We start from the raw sequence: 15,925 nt of genomic DNA on the forward strand, positions 1-15,925 counted from the left end.
CAAAAACCGAAGACAGGCTGAATGAAAATGTATTTAACTTTTTTTTTTTTACTATAGCATTTGTTACTGTATGAAAAATAGCAACCTACACATAAAGAAACAATAGCTACAACATGTCACAGTTATAATATAAATCTATAGTGAAAAATATATTTATATAGGCTAATAGATTATAAATTATAAGTTAGTCAATAAACCCCAATAAACACAATAGGATGTGATAAAAAAAGGGTGTCACGAATAGTTAAACTTTTCTAATAAATGTTGGTGCAAGATGGTGGTTTCTCTTTTCATCTGCCTTTTTAGTTAATGTGGCTGTTCTAGATCATGTTTGACTTTCTCCATGGTGTTTTAAAGTGGTAAATGATAGATGCTATTTACTAAGTGAAAATAATATTTTCTTAGCGATATATTATATTTACACTAAGTGCAAATAGCTGTAGATGCTATTTACTAAATGAAATAGCATACTTAGTCAAAATAGTGATATTTTCTATTTACACCATGTAAAAGTAGTTATTTGCAATATGTGTAAATAGTAATTAGATGCTATTTATACTTTATTTTGACAGATACATACTATTTGTACCTCAGTATTGTTGTACATAAATAGGATGCAATAATAATACAGAGTGTAAATTATTATATTTATTAAAGTTATTAAATGGATGCCGCCTTAATGGCCCTCTGTACTATCCCTATAACCCTAACAAATACATGCCTTTATTATTATTAAGCATTTCATTAGGCACTTTATTTCAATTTTTAGAAAATTTTCTAAATTTTTATTGAAATGCCGTTCTGATGTGATAGGAAAATGGCGAAGAGCGAGCTCTGCAAAAGGCGGATTAGTACCCTGGTCGATCGCGTCAAAACCTAGATCTTTAAGCTTTATGCTTTACTGACTACACCACTGAAAACGCTGAAATTTGCTTGTTATTTTTTAATCTTGTTTTTCCCATAGACAGTAAAAGAAATGGACAAAGCGACCCCATATACTTCAACGGGAAAAAGAGAAGTCAATTAGAACCACTCACTTCCTGATGGCTGAGCGTACTGTGCAGCCTCAGACTGAGCTTGACGACGTAAATGTGATGTGAGCAACCTGTCTGACAGTTGTAAGTCTTCTAGTAGTTGTGCAAAGTGAAATCTGATTCACCGAATCTTGCAGAGACGGAGAGCGTGCGCAGGAGCAACTCTTGGTAAGTATTCTAATTAATTATTTTGTCATTTTGCATAGTATTTATTTATTTTAATAATTTTCCTCATAGACAGTAAAAGATTGCCTGCGAGCTTCTCCTCCTGTCTATACGGTAATTTATCTACTGTGCTACAGAGAGTTGCATGGTTATGACGCAATCGTTAGCCTATTTTTACAAAAACGGCTTCTACGGAGCGATAGTGTAAGATACAAGGTAATGGAACCTTTTATACATTGACGTGTTTCTTTAGAAATAAACAATGGACAAATGGAGTCTTTAAATGCCTCAGATGTAAAGTTATTCACTGTCAAAGTGACGACAAAATGAATGGGAGTCAATAGGATGCTAACAGCAGGTAATGGCTTGGTTAGCAATGGCTGCCCCTATGGAAGGTACGCTTTCCAGGTGCTGGGTTACCCGCTTGGTTTTTCCCAACCAGGCATTGTTAGGCGGAGCTAGTGTGAATAGCACTTGCCAACAAGGCACACTATTTGTACTTGGTGTAAATAGACACTGATTAAACAAAGTCATGTTGCGCTTATAAAAGCTCAGAATGCATGATGCATATAATTACTAGCCTAATGCACTCACCACCGTATCTCTTACAATGTGTTCGCTGCAACTGCGCTCATTCCACCACTCAAAACACAGAGCGGCATTGAACAGTGTTCTCTCGCGGTAGCGCGAACATGCACCGTCAGTCGATGATGGGCGGGAAAAGGTAGAATGGTAGAAGTGGTAATGCACCAATTACAACAAAGAATAGCACATTTACGCAACAGCATTGGAAACACAGTTAAAGGGGACATGAACGTAGATTATGGACTATCGAAGCAACAAAACAAGTGGGTATACGCAAATATTGCTCCTTAGAAGTCGTATTATGCAAACAGTCCTGGGCAAAAAAGTTAGTATACGGCGTATACATGCGTATGGCCCCGACTACACCACTGGTTAGCGTGTGCATTACTAATGTGTTTACACAGTCAAGCACGCTTGGGCTAGTCATGGACAGCAGCCTACTGGACTTTGAGAGCGTACTTTGATTGCCTACTTGCTTGCACACCTTTCTTTCAACACTTGACGGCTTGGATGCTGTTGTGTTGGCGGTCGAGAGTGTTTGAACAGGGTGAAGAGGTCAAGGTGAGAAAAAGCCCAAGCCAAATAAAACCCCCTCAGAAGTTCGAACCAACCTGTGACCCAAAACAATTCGACCTCAAAGAAAGAAACAGAAAGATGTGTAAAAATGGATTGTAGTGCAGGCTTATACAGAATAACACACACACATACAGTGACCCCTGCAACACTCCTTCCTGTGTTTGGTAATGCTAAATGGTACCAGGAACTCATGTGGAGTCTCCCAAATTCACAGGCTTGCTTTAGGGAATCCATCACCGCATGAACGAGTGCACAGGTTAGGTTTCGTTTTAATGAAACTGATGAACAACTAATCAAAACTCAACAGTGGAGGAACCAGGGCAGGGGGGAACCAGCGGAATCAAGGGGACCGAAGGGATCGGAGAAACGCAGCATGAGACTATAGTGATTTTGCAGCTGCCGTCTATCCCCAAAGACAGAGGCCCATTACTAAGACGGGTCCAAATCAAGGACAGTAAGATGCATTATCTTGACAAAAGGGTCAAAGTGTTCAATTGCTATATTTAGCCCTGTAAAGCCTGACCTTAGAAATAATAGTTGGAGTTATGCATATAAATATCAGTTGTCTCTATATCTGCAATACTGGAAATACTCCAATACTCCAATTCTTTAGTTTAGGCAAATATAAAATGCAATGCAATTCAATCATAAATGAGAGAAATTTGAATCTTCAAAAGCCTGTTGTATCACTTTTGGCATGTAGTAGATTGTGTGAACAAAGATCTTTTGATCATGTTGATCATTAGAAATTTGTGTATCAAATATGATAAAGTAGGCTTTCAGGCTGTTCAGTTGGCAAACAAAAAACGGTGAGTTGTTGCCCATAAAGGCCTCATCATATTGGTAGTTTTGAAGATGTGCAGGTGTATGGTTTGGTGCTTTTGTCATGTGAAAACGCTTTCCCACATTTTGCTGTGCATGCGCCTGTAAGCCAGGGCTGGCCCTCGTCTCTCCTCTGCATCTGTGAGAGTTTGGAGTCTGCTAATGATTGGGGCCGGATTAATCATTGGCCTGTTGTGGACCCCACCGCTGACTGACTCCTTGTCTTCTACTGCCCTGTGTCTTATCAAAGCTGAGCCTGGAATGTGCCGTCTGCAATGAAAGCGGGGGCTCGACATCCCCACCCCTCGCTCATGGCCAACTCAACAGACAAACCAGCACCAGATACTTGAGCAGGGCAGAAGCTCACCTGAATGAACCCATAATGCATTGATTTCCAAAATTCTGATTAATCCAGTCTGATTTCAGATTCTGAAAGTTCTGTTATTATATGAACCCTCGACTTTTCAATCCGATTCATATTTCCGTTTACAAGTACATTTATGAATTCCGAACAAAGCTTTAGCACATGTGCAATGCCCAGTCACCCCTTCAGAACTGAAGAAAGCCTCTCTTATAATGTCACCAGAGCTAACCTGAGTATACCTGGCATTTTTGCCTTGATGACTGTCACGAAGATATTCCGTGACCATATACAGACTATGGGGCACGTTCCCTCATTTCACATGTGCACACACATAGCATACATTTATATTGATTTATGTTATGTTCCGTAGGCCGGGCCACGACATTAAGAGGCCACCGTAAGATTCAGTAGTCAGGTGTGGTGAGAGTGGCATGAGCGTGGTTGAAGTAACGCCACTTTAGTCTGTGTGGTTCAACAATAGACTGCTGGCATGAACGTGTTTCCTGTACTGTATAGTTTTATTTATTTCTTTGATTTATTTTTGTTTGTAGCACCGTAGGATTAATTTCACATTGAACGTATTCCTGCTTGTCCCGGTCACCCCATTGCCTCTAACCGTAAGGTTCATCCACAACAATGACATGCAAGTGAAGCTGACAAATATATTAGAACATTTTTTTTGCAAATATATCAGGCAGATATTCAGACTCATCCACTGACCAGTTTGTGAGAAGTTAATAAACACTTTCCTAAGAAACCGTCCAAAAAACAAGTATACTTCAAGTTCAAAGTATATTTCTAAGTATACTTTATAAGTGTACTAACATCAATGTACTGTACTAGTAAAGTTGTAAGTGTACTATTGAAATACTGCTTGAGACTAAATTGGCCCACTTTTTAAGTATATAAAAGTAGGCTATACGTTTAAGTGTACTATACGTGTAATAGTAAACTACTAGATCACAACTATGTTTCTCATTTGTACTGCATCTGTACTACAAGTGAACTTATAAGTATACTACTAGTTTACTATTTTAATACTTGTAGTAAATTTGTTTAGTTTATGTTTAGTTGTTTATGCTTAGAGTTTACTATTCATATATTATTTTTGCACTTTAAGTATACTACTATGTTCCTATTTAGGTAGGCTATACATTTTTAATACTTGAAATATACCTTTAACTGTATTTTAACTCTTTCCATTTGAAAAACATTTTATTCTAGCTTCATGCATCCTTTTTTATCAACCATTTTTTATCATGAATGTGGTTAAGTTTCATAAATAAAAAGTAACATTTTAAACAAAAGGCTGCGAAAATCGAATTTTTGTCAAAGACTTTATCCGGATGGGATTCAGAACGATGATCAAAACACAGATGGAGATGATCGAGTCCATCACCACCCTCGAAGCTTCACAGTTGTTTCCTCTGCATGGGTTCAACATTTAATTCGGTAATGTTTTGATTTATATGCTGTTTAATGTTTGATGATCACGTTGTTTTACATTTGCATAAGCAATCATCTATCACTTGTTTCTGCTTCTCCTTTGTTTTGATCAGGAAATTCTGTAGAAGATGCACAATAGCGCCCCCTACTGTATAACAGTAAAGCTTATTTTTTTCCTCTGATTATTTTAGGTCTGCACCACCCCTTTCTATCTGATCGAAAAAATTTATTTAAATCCATTGAGGTGTTTATATGAAGGGTTTTCAATCCAGTTGAGCCATCAAGCCGACTATTAACAGATTTTTGGGGTGTATGTAAATGTACTACTGATGCAGTACTCCCTCGGTCGGGCGATGTCCACAGCTGTGGTCCGGGAGAAACACCTGGCCTTACCTGGTGATGTGGGGAGGTTGAGTGAGCCCGCCTCCTCAACTTCCCCATATCCCAGGCTGGCCTCTTCGGCGGTCACGGCTGATAACTGCGCCTAACGGTTTTCAGCCGCCCCAGAGCAGACTGAGGCTGTAATACGTACTGCCCCGGCAGCTAGCTGCTGCACCCAGCCGCCGGCTCAGTCACCTCAGTCCGCTCGCCACCGAGGGCGCCCTCCCTCCACGCCCCCGGCCCCAGCAGCAACCTTCACCTGGGCCGCGCCATGGAGGTGGTTGCAGGATGACGCCCAGTCCGCTCCCCAGCCTGGTTAAACGCCAGGCTGGAGGCGGACAACTCAGAGATGGGTCCCAGTTCTTTCCAGGGGATGGTAAAAGGGCCTCTCCTTCCCCCGGTGGAGGGCCGGGGGAAAATCCTTCTGCTGCTGGCCCCTGGGCTGGCGGCACTTGGAAAGAACTGGTGTCCCCATCTCTGAGGTCCCAGAGACCGGTGATGGCAGTGTGTGCCGCCCCCCGGGCCGCGCCGCTCTCGTCCCTCTCTGTCGCCAGCCTCCTCTCAGAGCAGACCCCAGTGGAACGTGCGTCCTTCCCTGGTCTCCTCTGTCAGGACGCAGGTGCTGAATGTGCCCCCACACCGGGACGCTACGCCTCCCACGTCCGGGCCAGTCACGCTGCCTCGCTGCCCCACTCGGGGTACGTCTATGGTTCGAGTGACCCCGCGGGTCAGTTCCTGGGAGCCTGGCTACAGCTTCAGGGACTGTCCGCTGGGTCGGAAGACCATCAGACTCGGCTATGCGATTCAGTTCGCGCAGGCTCCTCCCCGCTTTCGGGGAGTCCGCGCTCCATGGTGGGCCCCAATAAAAGGCCCCAGTCATGCGTGCGGAGGTTGCCACCCTACTGGTGAAGGGTGCGATCGAGCCTGTCCCTCCAGCCGAAATGAAGTCCGGCTTCCTCAGCCCTTACTTCATTGTACCCTAGGAAACCAGTGGGTTACGGCCAATCCTGGACCTGCCCGTCCTGAACTGATCCCTTCACAAGCTTCCGTTCAGGATGTTGGTAGCGAACGCCTCCTCGGACGCGTTCGTCCGGTAAATTGGTTGCAGCGATTGACCTGTTGGACGCTTACTTCCATGTCTCCTTCCTCGACGCGGACCGTTCCTATGGTTTGCTTTGAGGGGCGGACATTCAGAACGCAGTCCTTCCATTTGGGCCAGCTCTGTCCCCTCGTGACTCCACGTGGTCTATCGAGGCAGCCCTTGCGCCACTCAGGCAGCATGGGGTTTGTGTCCTGAAGTACCTCGACGACTGGCTCATACTGGGTCACTCTCGAGAGCAGGTGTGCACAGAGTCCAAGTGCTCCGGCACTTAGCCCGTCTGGGCCTTCGGGTCAACTGGGAGAGGAGCGACTCTGCCCCGTGCAGAGGATCTCTTTTTTATTTCAGTATGATTTCTGACTCAGTCGCCATGTGCGTGCTGCTTACCAGCGAGCGAGCGCAGTCACTGCTGACTTGCCTTCTTTAATTCGAGAGCAAGAGTGTGCTGAAGTTTTTAAAGAGGCTCCTGGGACATGTGGCATCTGCAGCCGCAGTAACGCTGCTCGGATTGCTTCATATGAGACCGCTTCAGCTTTGGCTTTGCGATCGAGTCCCGAGATGGGCATGGCATTCGGGCACGCTCCGGGTCCCAGTGACTCTGGCCTGCCTGCAGACCCTCACCCCGTGGCCGATCCTCATTTCTACGGGCCGGTGGCCCTTAGGACGAGTTTCCAGGCATATTGTTGTGTCAACAGATGCCTCCTCCACGGGCTGGGGTGCCATGTGCAATGGACGTGCTGCCGCGGGCTCCTGGACAGGACCCCTGCGCCTCCTGCATGTTAATTGCCTCGAGTTTCTGGCAGTACGGTTCGCCCTGCACCGCTTCCTAGCATTGCTGAAGGGTCAACATGTACTAGTCCGGTCAGACTACACGGTCATTAGCGTACATCTACCACCAGGCTGGTCTATGCTCCCGTCGTATGTCTCAACTCGCCCGCCATCTCATCCTATGGAGTCAGAAGCATCTGAGGTCCCTTCGTGCTGTCCATGTCCCGGGAGAACTGAACCGTGCAGCCCACAAGCTCACGGTCTTAACCACTTCCTGGAGATTGGTGACTCCATCCCCAGTCTGTCCAGCTGATTTGGGAACAGTTCGGCAACGCACAGTTAGATCTGTTGCCTCCCACGACTCTTCCCTCTGCTGCCTGTTTTATTCCCTGACCGAGGGCACGCTTGGCACGGATGCACTGGTGCACAGCTGACCGCAGGGCCTACGCGAATATGTGTCCCCCCAGTGAGCCTTCTCGCAGCTAATGTGCAAAGTCAGGGAGGACAAGGAGCAGGTCCTTCTGGTCGCCCCGTATTGACACGGCAGGACGTGGTTCCCTGAACTCTAACTCCTTGCGACAGCCCTCCCTGGCCTTTTCTCTGAGTAGTTCCTCAGAGACGGGGCACCCTTTGGCACCCGCGTCCCGATCTTGGTACCTTCACGTGTGGCTCCTGGATGGGACACGGTAGGTTTGAGTACCCTACCACCTCTGCTGGTGGCTACCTTCACTTCCGCTAGGGAAGAGTCCACCCGGCATGCCTATGCGTTGAAGTGGAACCTCTTCGTCACCTGGTGTTCTTCCCGCCAAGAAGACCCCTGGAAATGCCAGATCGGGTCTGTGCTCTCGTTCCTCCAAGAAGGATTGGAACGAAGGCTGTCTCCCTCTGTCCTTAAAGTTTATGTGGCCGCAATATCTGCCCACCACGATCTCTTGGAGAACAAAAAGGTAAGTCAGCACGACCTGGTCATCAGGTTCCTGAGGGGAGCGAGGAGACTAAATCCTCCTCGCTCTCCCCTCGTACCCTCTTGGGACCTCTCATTAGTCTTAGATGCTCTGCAGAGGTCCCCCTTTGAGCCTTGCGGTCAGTCGATGTTAAGTTCTTGTCTATGAAGACAGCGCTCCTGACCGCATTGGCCTCCATCAAGAGGGTGGGGGACCTGCAGGCAATTTTGCCTGGAGTTCGGGCCGGCCAACTCTCACGTGATTCTGAGACCCCGGCCCGGATATGTGCCCAAGGTTCCCACCACTCCGTTCAGAGACCAGAACCTGCAAGCGCTGCCTTTGGAGGAGGCAGACCCAGCCTTGGCACTGCTCTGTCCAGTACGCGCCCTCCATGCTTACGTAGACAGGACGCCGTGTTTCAGGACCTCAGACCAGCTCTTTGTCTGTTATGGTGGAGAGCGGAAGGGAAGAGCTCTCTCAAAGCAAAGGCCATCTCACTGGTTAGTGGATACCATTGTTTTAGCTTACCAGCGGCAGGCCGTCCATGCCCCCTTGGGGTCACGGCTCACTCCACTCGGAGTGTGCCTCCTCTTGGGGTTAGCACATGGCGTCTTGCTAACAGACATTTGCAGAGCTGCAGGCTGGGCGACACCGAACACATTCGCAGATTCTACAATCTCTGAGTGGAGCCTGTTCCGAGTACTCGCCCCTACTAGCGGCCGGTTATGGACTAGGCTCAGGTGTCTTCGCTTGCTCGCCATTCCACTCCACGGACTGGATACATGCGATTATTCTCCTCAGGTGAGCTTCCCAAAAGCCCTGAGTTCCTCCAGCACTGTCGACGCCGACACCAGTAAGTCTGCCCTCTCGAGCCCAGACCCTCGAGTCCGGCCAGGTGCCCGTGTGCATGGTACCCCTCCGGGGACCCCCACATGTGTATTTCCACCGTAAGCCTACGCAATGAGCAGGTGTCTTTCCCTTGGCAAGTCCCTGCCACCCCTGGAGTTAAAAATCCACCTTCGGCTGGTACCCCAGAGTTTTTCCCATATGCAGCCCTTAGCGGGTCATATGTGTACTCTCTAAGTCCTCCCTACGAGTAGGCGTCTTGCATATCTCTACCTGGAATATGCTCCCAGTGTACCTTGGTATTCCTGTGTTAAGTGGGAGTCCTTCGTCCGTACTAGCCTTACGACAGGGCGCTTGCACTTACACAGGGCACTGGAAGACAGCCAAGTGGCGTGATTATATTGGGACCCCCATTCGTTAGTCACTAACGTTACGTCGTAGTGACTGAACGAAAGGGAACGTCTCGGTTACGGATGTAACCATCGGTCCCTGAGGAGGGAACGGAGACGTAACGTCCCTTTGCCACATCCGCTGTACTGCTGGAACGGCCGGGAGTTCAGTCTTGGCTCCTCAGCAGGTAACATAATGCGATATTGCCCACGTACTTCCTTATATACCATCACTGTGGGGCGTTACGTATGCAAATTCCGCATGCCCATGGCATTGGCACTGCCTTTGGGCATTTTTGAATTCTCGAAGATGATTTGCTTCTAAGCGAAACCCCCATTCGTTAGTCACTAACGCTACGTCTCCGTTCCCTCCTCAGGGAACGAGGGTTACATCCGTAACCGAGACGTTTTTCGTGTTATTTAATTGTATTCTTCAAAGTTCTTTAATGACAAGTTTAGTTGCATACCGATGAGTTTTCGCCTAAAGAAAGAAAGGTACTGCAATCATTAAATCAATTAACTTTCTTTGAGCATCTTTCTCAATTACATCTGGCCAGAGAATTTCATCTACATCACAAGATATATTCTCACGAGTCATGCAGCTTGGGAAAAACGGCATGAATGTTGAATCCATCCTTGACAAGCTTCTGCCTCAATATCTCCACAGACCTCTTCCATTGCTTGAAAAAGACTTACTTGGTTGTAAGGGTTGCAATCATACACTTTCCATCTCCAAGAGGAGAAGAACTCCTCAATTGGATTCAGGAAAGGAGAATATGGTGGAAGGAACTCCATTATGAAATGTACCAGTGCTAAATGGTGAAATTGGACATTGTCCCAAACAACTACAACATTTTGCTCTATTTGCTCCTGATTGACCTGTGGAAGGAGAATTTCACTGAGGGAGTTCAAATAAAATGTAGGAGCCTTTGTTGTATGGGCCCAAGACCAAGAGCATTGTGTGCCACAACATCAGTGGTTGAAATTGAACACACATGCTGCTGATGTTGCCTCCTCGTTGTCCAGGGAAATTGACTGTGGCACAATGTACAATGTGGAATAGCTACTCCTTCACTCTATCAGAGTTCCTTTAAAAGGGCACTTTGTATACTTGCTTCATTCAGATTTCTTAAAACACGATCAGTTGTGGCAAGACTGCATTGGTGAATATTATGAAATAGTTGCTGAATTTCTGGACCACCATTTCAACAATGGCATGTTCTTGTTCATTTGAAAATAGTCTTGTTCGTCCACCTGAATGTTCTTGAACTTCAATTCAGGAAATGTTTGAACAAGTAGGAACATTTACATTAGAGAATTAGAACTAGAAACAGACAAAACTCTAGACTAGACTCATCAAATCTGAATGTTCGGCTGAACTCTCTGACCATGCTTTATAACATAGTAAATCAGGGTGGCTCTGATTTCAATTGTACCCTCTACCTCCCCTCCCTCCTCTTCCACCATGCTGTCTCCTTCCTCTGTTTATGTCTTCTTGCATATTCTTCTCTTTTTACTATCCCATTGCCCTCTAATCTACCCATCTCTTCTCCCTCTACCCCTCCCCATCTCCTCTTGCTACACCTTCAACTCTCCTTGCTCCTTCTCTTCATGCACCCTTAATTCTTTTAGCTCCTCCTCTTGCTACACCCTCAACTCTTCTAGCTCCTTCTCCTTTTCATAAACCCTCATCTCTCCTTGGTCCTTCTCCTCTTCTTACACCCTTAACTCTTCCTGCTCCTTCTCCTCTTCTTACACCGTCAACTCTTTAACTCATTCTCCTCTTCCTACACCCTCAACTCTTCTAGCTCCTTCTATGCTTCTTACACCCTTAACTCTTTTAGCTCCTTCTCATCTTGCTACACCCTCACCTCTTCTAGCTTCTTCTCCACTTCTTACACCCTTAACTCTTTTAGCTCATTCTCCTCTTCCTACACCCTAAACTCTTCTAGCTCCTTCTCTTCCTACACCCTTAACTCTTTTAGCTCCTTCTCTTCCTACACCATCAACTCTTTTAGCTCATTCTCTTCTTCCTACACCCTAAACTCTTCTAGCTCCTTCTCTTCTTACACCCTAAACTCTTCTAGCTCCTTCTCTTCCTACACCATCAACTCTTCTAGCTCCTTATCCTCTTCCTACACCCTCAACTCTTTTAGCTCCTTCTCCTCTTCTTACACCCTTAACTCTTCTAGCTCATTCTCCTCTTCCTACACCCTAAACTCTTTTAGCTCCTTCTCTTCCTACACCCTCAACTCTTTTAGCTCCTTCTCTTCCTACACCATCAACTCTTTTAGCTCATTCTCCTATTCCTACACCCTCAACTCTTCTAGCTCTTTCTCCTCTTCCTACACCACCAACTCTTTTAGCTCATTCTACTCTTCCTACACCCTCAACTCTTTTAGATCATTCTCCTCTTCCTACACCCTCAACTCTTTTAGCTCATTCTCTTCTTCCTACACCCTAAACTCTTCTAGCTCCTTCTCTTCTTACACCCTAAACTCTTCTAGCTCCTTCTCTTCCTACACCATCAACTCTTTTAGCTCCTATTCATATACCCTCAACTCTTCTAGCTCCTTCTCCTCTTCCTACACCCTCAACTCTTTTAGCTCATTCTCCGCTTCTAACACCCTAAACTCTTCTAGCTCCTTCTCCTCTTCCTACACTCTCAACTCTTCTAGCTCCTTCTCCTCTTCTTACACTCTTAACTCTTCTAGCTCCTTCTCCTCTTCCTACACCCTCAACTCTTCTAGCTCCTTCTCCTCTTCCTACACTCTCAATTCTTCTAGCTCCTTCTCCGCTTCTAACACCCTAAACTCTTCTAGCTCCTTCTCCTCTTCCTACACCCTCAACTCTTCTAGCTCCTTCTCTTCCTACACCCTAAACTCTTCTAGCTCCTTCTCTTCCTACACCCTCAATTTTTCTAGCTCCTTTTCCTCTTCCTACACCCTTAACTCTTCCAGCTCATTCTCCTCTTTTTACACCATCTCCTCCTCTCCGCTCACTCTTCCATTGTTCTTCTCCCTCTTATTACACCCCTTCCTCTACACACTCCACCACCTCTGACTCTTACACCTCTCCCTTTTACCCTTTTCATTCTTGCTCTTGTTTGCCTCTTTCTTTTCTCCTTTTATAATTGTTGTAATCCAGAGAAATGTGTAAACAATTATGAAATCTGCATTTCCTGTGTTGTTTGCATTACTAATTCAGCAGTTTTCAATTTGGGGCTAACTGAGAATATACCAAGTTCAACTGAGAATTTAACAAATGAAGCAGTTTAGTTTGTTGTGTTTGGAAAAAATGGTACATATATTTTTGTGACGTGTAAAACCAATGCATAAATTTGCAATTGTCTTCTCTTAATATATTACAGTTTTGATTGGCTGTATGAACTATTGTGAAAACTTTTGAGAATTTTGTGCACAGTGTTTTGAGAAAATTATGGATGTGATTTTTAATTTGTATAAAATGACTGAAAACATAAATCTGTTTAGGACAATTACAAAGTGTTCAGATTACTGTGTTAACTGTTTTTAGAGCAGTGACCTGAGTTTGGAGAAATGTTTTAAATTGACTGAGAAAAACTGTAAAAGGAAATTATCATGAACTTTTGCTTATGCTTTTTCCTAATTTTTATTAGATGCATCTGAGCTTGCTTTTCCATCAGATGTGACTTGCTGCTTCTGCTTGTTTTTAAGACAATGATCTTTCAAACATTAAAGGCAAATATGATTAGGCATGAAAGTATGAAATATGAAAGGCATAAAGAATCTTGACATTCATTCTGAAAAAAAAAAGAAAAAAAGAGTAATGCGGTTTTGGATTGGAAAAATTGTCTTTGCCTCCTAAACCTGCTGCTTTTGAACCAGGAACTCTTAATGATGTATGGTGTAATGTGATTTTTGTCACTATACAAAGCTGCTCCAGCCAATTCCCTGTGTCCATCTGTGATACAATTATTTTATTTGCAAATCTTGTGTGAATTGATAGCTCTGTTTCTGATTGGTTATAGTCTGTATTTAAATAACTTTCCTGTTGCATAGTTATGAAAGTTAGTCATTGATTTATTTATTTTTTAAGACGACTTGAGTTGCATAAAATGTTGCAGTGAGTTGCAGAACAAACTTTATTTAAGAAAAAATGTATGTGATTGTCATTTTGGCTAGTTGTTCAGACACACATTCTTAAAGGGATATTTCCTCCTAAAAATTGTCATCACTTATGGCTCGTTTCCGCCAAATAATAATAATAATAATAATTATAATAATAATAATAATAATAATAATAATAATAATAATAATAATAATAATAATTAATTACATTTATATAGCGCTTTTCTAGGCACTCACTCAAAGCGCTTTTACATAGAAGGGGGGAATCTCCTCAACCACCACCAATGTGCAGCATCCACCTGGATGATGCGACGGCAGCCATATTGCACCAGTACGCCCACCACACACCAGCTGATTGGTGGAGAGGAGACTGAGGGATGATACCAATCGTATATATATATATATGTACATATATATACAAATGGTACGGTTCAGTACAGTTCGGTACGGTACGCAATTTTTGCCGCTTCCATTATCAGAAGTTGTAAATGGTACCCTACTTCTGAACCGTACCATACCCTTCCGTTAGGGTACCTAGCACAGTAGTCCGGTACTAAAGGGTGGAGCTAGACTCACTGTAGAATGTTGATTGGTCGACAGAGAATCGTCAATTGCGAGTGCTTTTCGGATGTGTTTTTCCTCGCAGCCTGCAGTCTTGGCTCAAACAAAGCGTGTCTTCTTCTTGTGACAACAGCCACATGCTGAGAAGAAAGGACAAGATCTGCTGTATTTGTCCATTGTGGTTTACTGTGTCGCTTTCTTCTTCGCGCAAAAATGATGCCGATCGCTATCATAAGGGTTCTGTTGGCGGTGGAAACTCAAGCCGGATAGGGTTTAGGGTCCCAAATCGTACTGAACCGTACTAAACCACTCCGCTCAGTGGAAGAGCCATTACTCACCCTGAATTTGTTTCAAACCTGTTTCTTCCTTCTGTTGAACACAAAAGAAGATATTTAAAAAAAATGTAGGTAACCAATTAGTTGATGGACCCCATTGACTTCCATAGTAGGAAAAAAAATTACTATGAAAGTCAATGGCTACCGTCAACTGTCTGGAAATCAACATACAACATGCACCAAAGCATGTTGGGTAACCAGCAGTGCCATATAAAACAGCTGTATACTTCTCTTCTTCAACAGGTTTTTCCTCCGACACTCCGAGTTTTCATTTTTGGAAGAACTCAGGTCTTGAGTCGAGTCTCTGGATTGAGTTCTTCCGTTGCAGACAGTCTACCCTCATCCTTTAGATTATATGAACATCTAAACTTGTGAACTCTTGTTTGTCTTCGCCCTGGAGGCCTAAAATCTTTCATACGTCTCCCCACCAGCCTGCTTTACCTTTAACCAACATCACACAGCAACCTGGGAGGGAAAGAAGCAGGATTAGCCATGAATGATCACTAACACAACAACCAACATCAGGAGGCTGACAGAGGAACTGCACGGAGAGAAAACACATACAGTCACACAAAAGTGCACATGCACACAAACACACACTCTGACTGACAGATCACCACAGGAGGGAAATTCCCACACCCTGTGCAATTTGTAGAGGGGCCAGCATGTGCACACACACACACACACACACACACACACACTCACACACACACACACACACACACACACAAACACACACACACACAAACACAGAGACAGTATATATATATATATATATATATATATATATATATATATATATATATATATATATATATATATATATATATATATATATATATATATATATATATATTTATAAATCGTCGCTGCCCGATGAAACTCACGTATGTCCAAAACGGCTACTTTTCAGGAAGTGAAAAAAACACCGTATTTCAAAAGCAGTTGAATGTAGCGTTGTCATACTTGGTACGGCATCTTTACATGTAACCATATTCTTGCCAGTGTAATGATATAATCCACATTTGACCAAAATTGAGTTTAAATGGACATACGTGCATATTTTACATTAACGGTGGTCGATACGCGTTCTTCCGATCATTAATTAGAATGGCCAAGTTGCGTTTCATATTGACAGAGGAATACGTGCTGGACATTCTCAGCCTCTGGCAAGCGGTGATAGCAGTATGAGTGAGGCATGTTCTAGTGACAATCATGACAGTAGCATTACAGGCTATAATTTGATCAGTTTGACTAAGAAAAAAAAGTTTGAATCTTATCAATGAGACCGAGTTTATTTACATACTAGCAAGCAAACTAATCTGTGAAGAACTAGATTAGAACTAAACTGTGGAGAGCTTCAATGTCGTACTTTCGGCTATCCAGTGCTGAGCTTCGATGAAACTTCACGAGACCGGCGAGACCGGCGAGATGCTTCCACAGGGCGGGAGATGCGCGGCGTGATTGACAGCTTTGACACCAAATGGATATACGTGAAAAT

The sequence above is a fragment of the Gobio gobio genome (genome assembly GCF_949357685.1).
Source record: "Gobio gobio genome assembly, chromosome: 16".
In the NCBI taxonomy this organism is placed as follows: Eukaryota; Metazoa; Chordata; class Actinopteri; order Cypriniformes; family Gobionidae; genus Gobio; species Gobio gobio.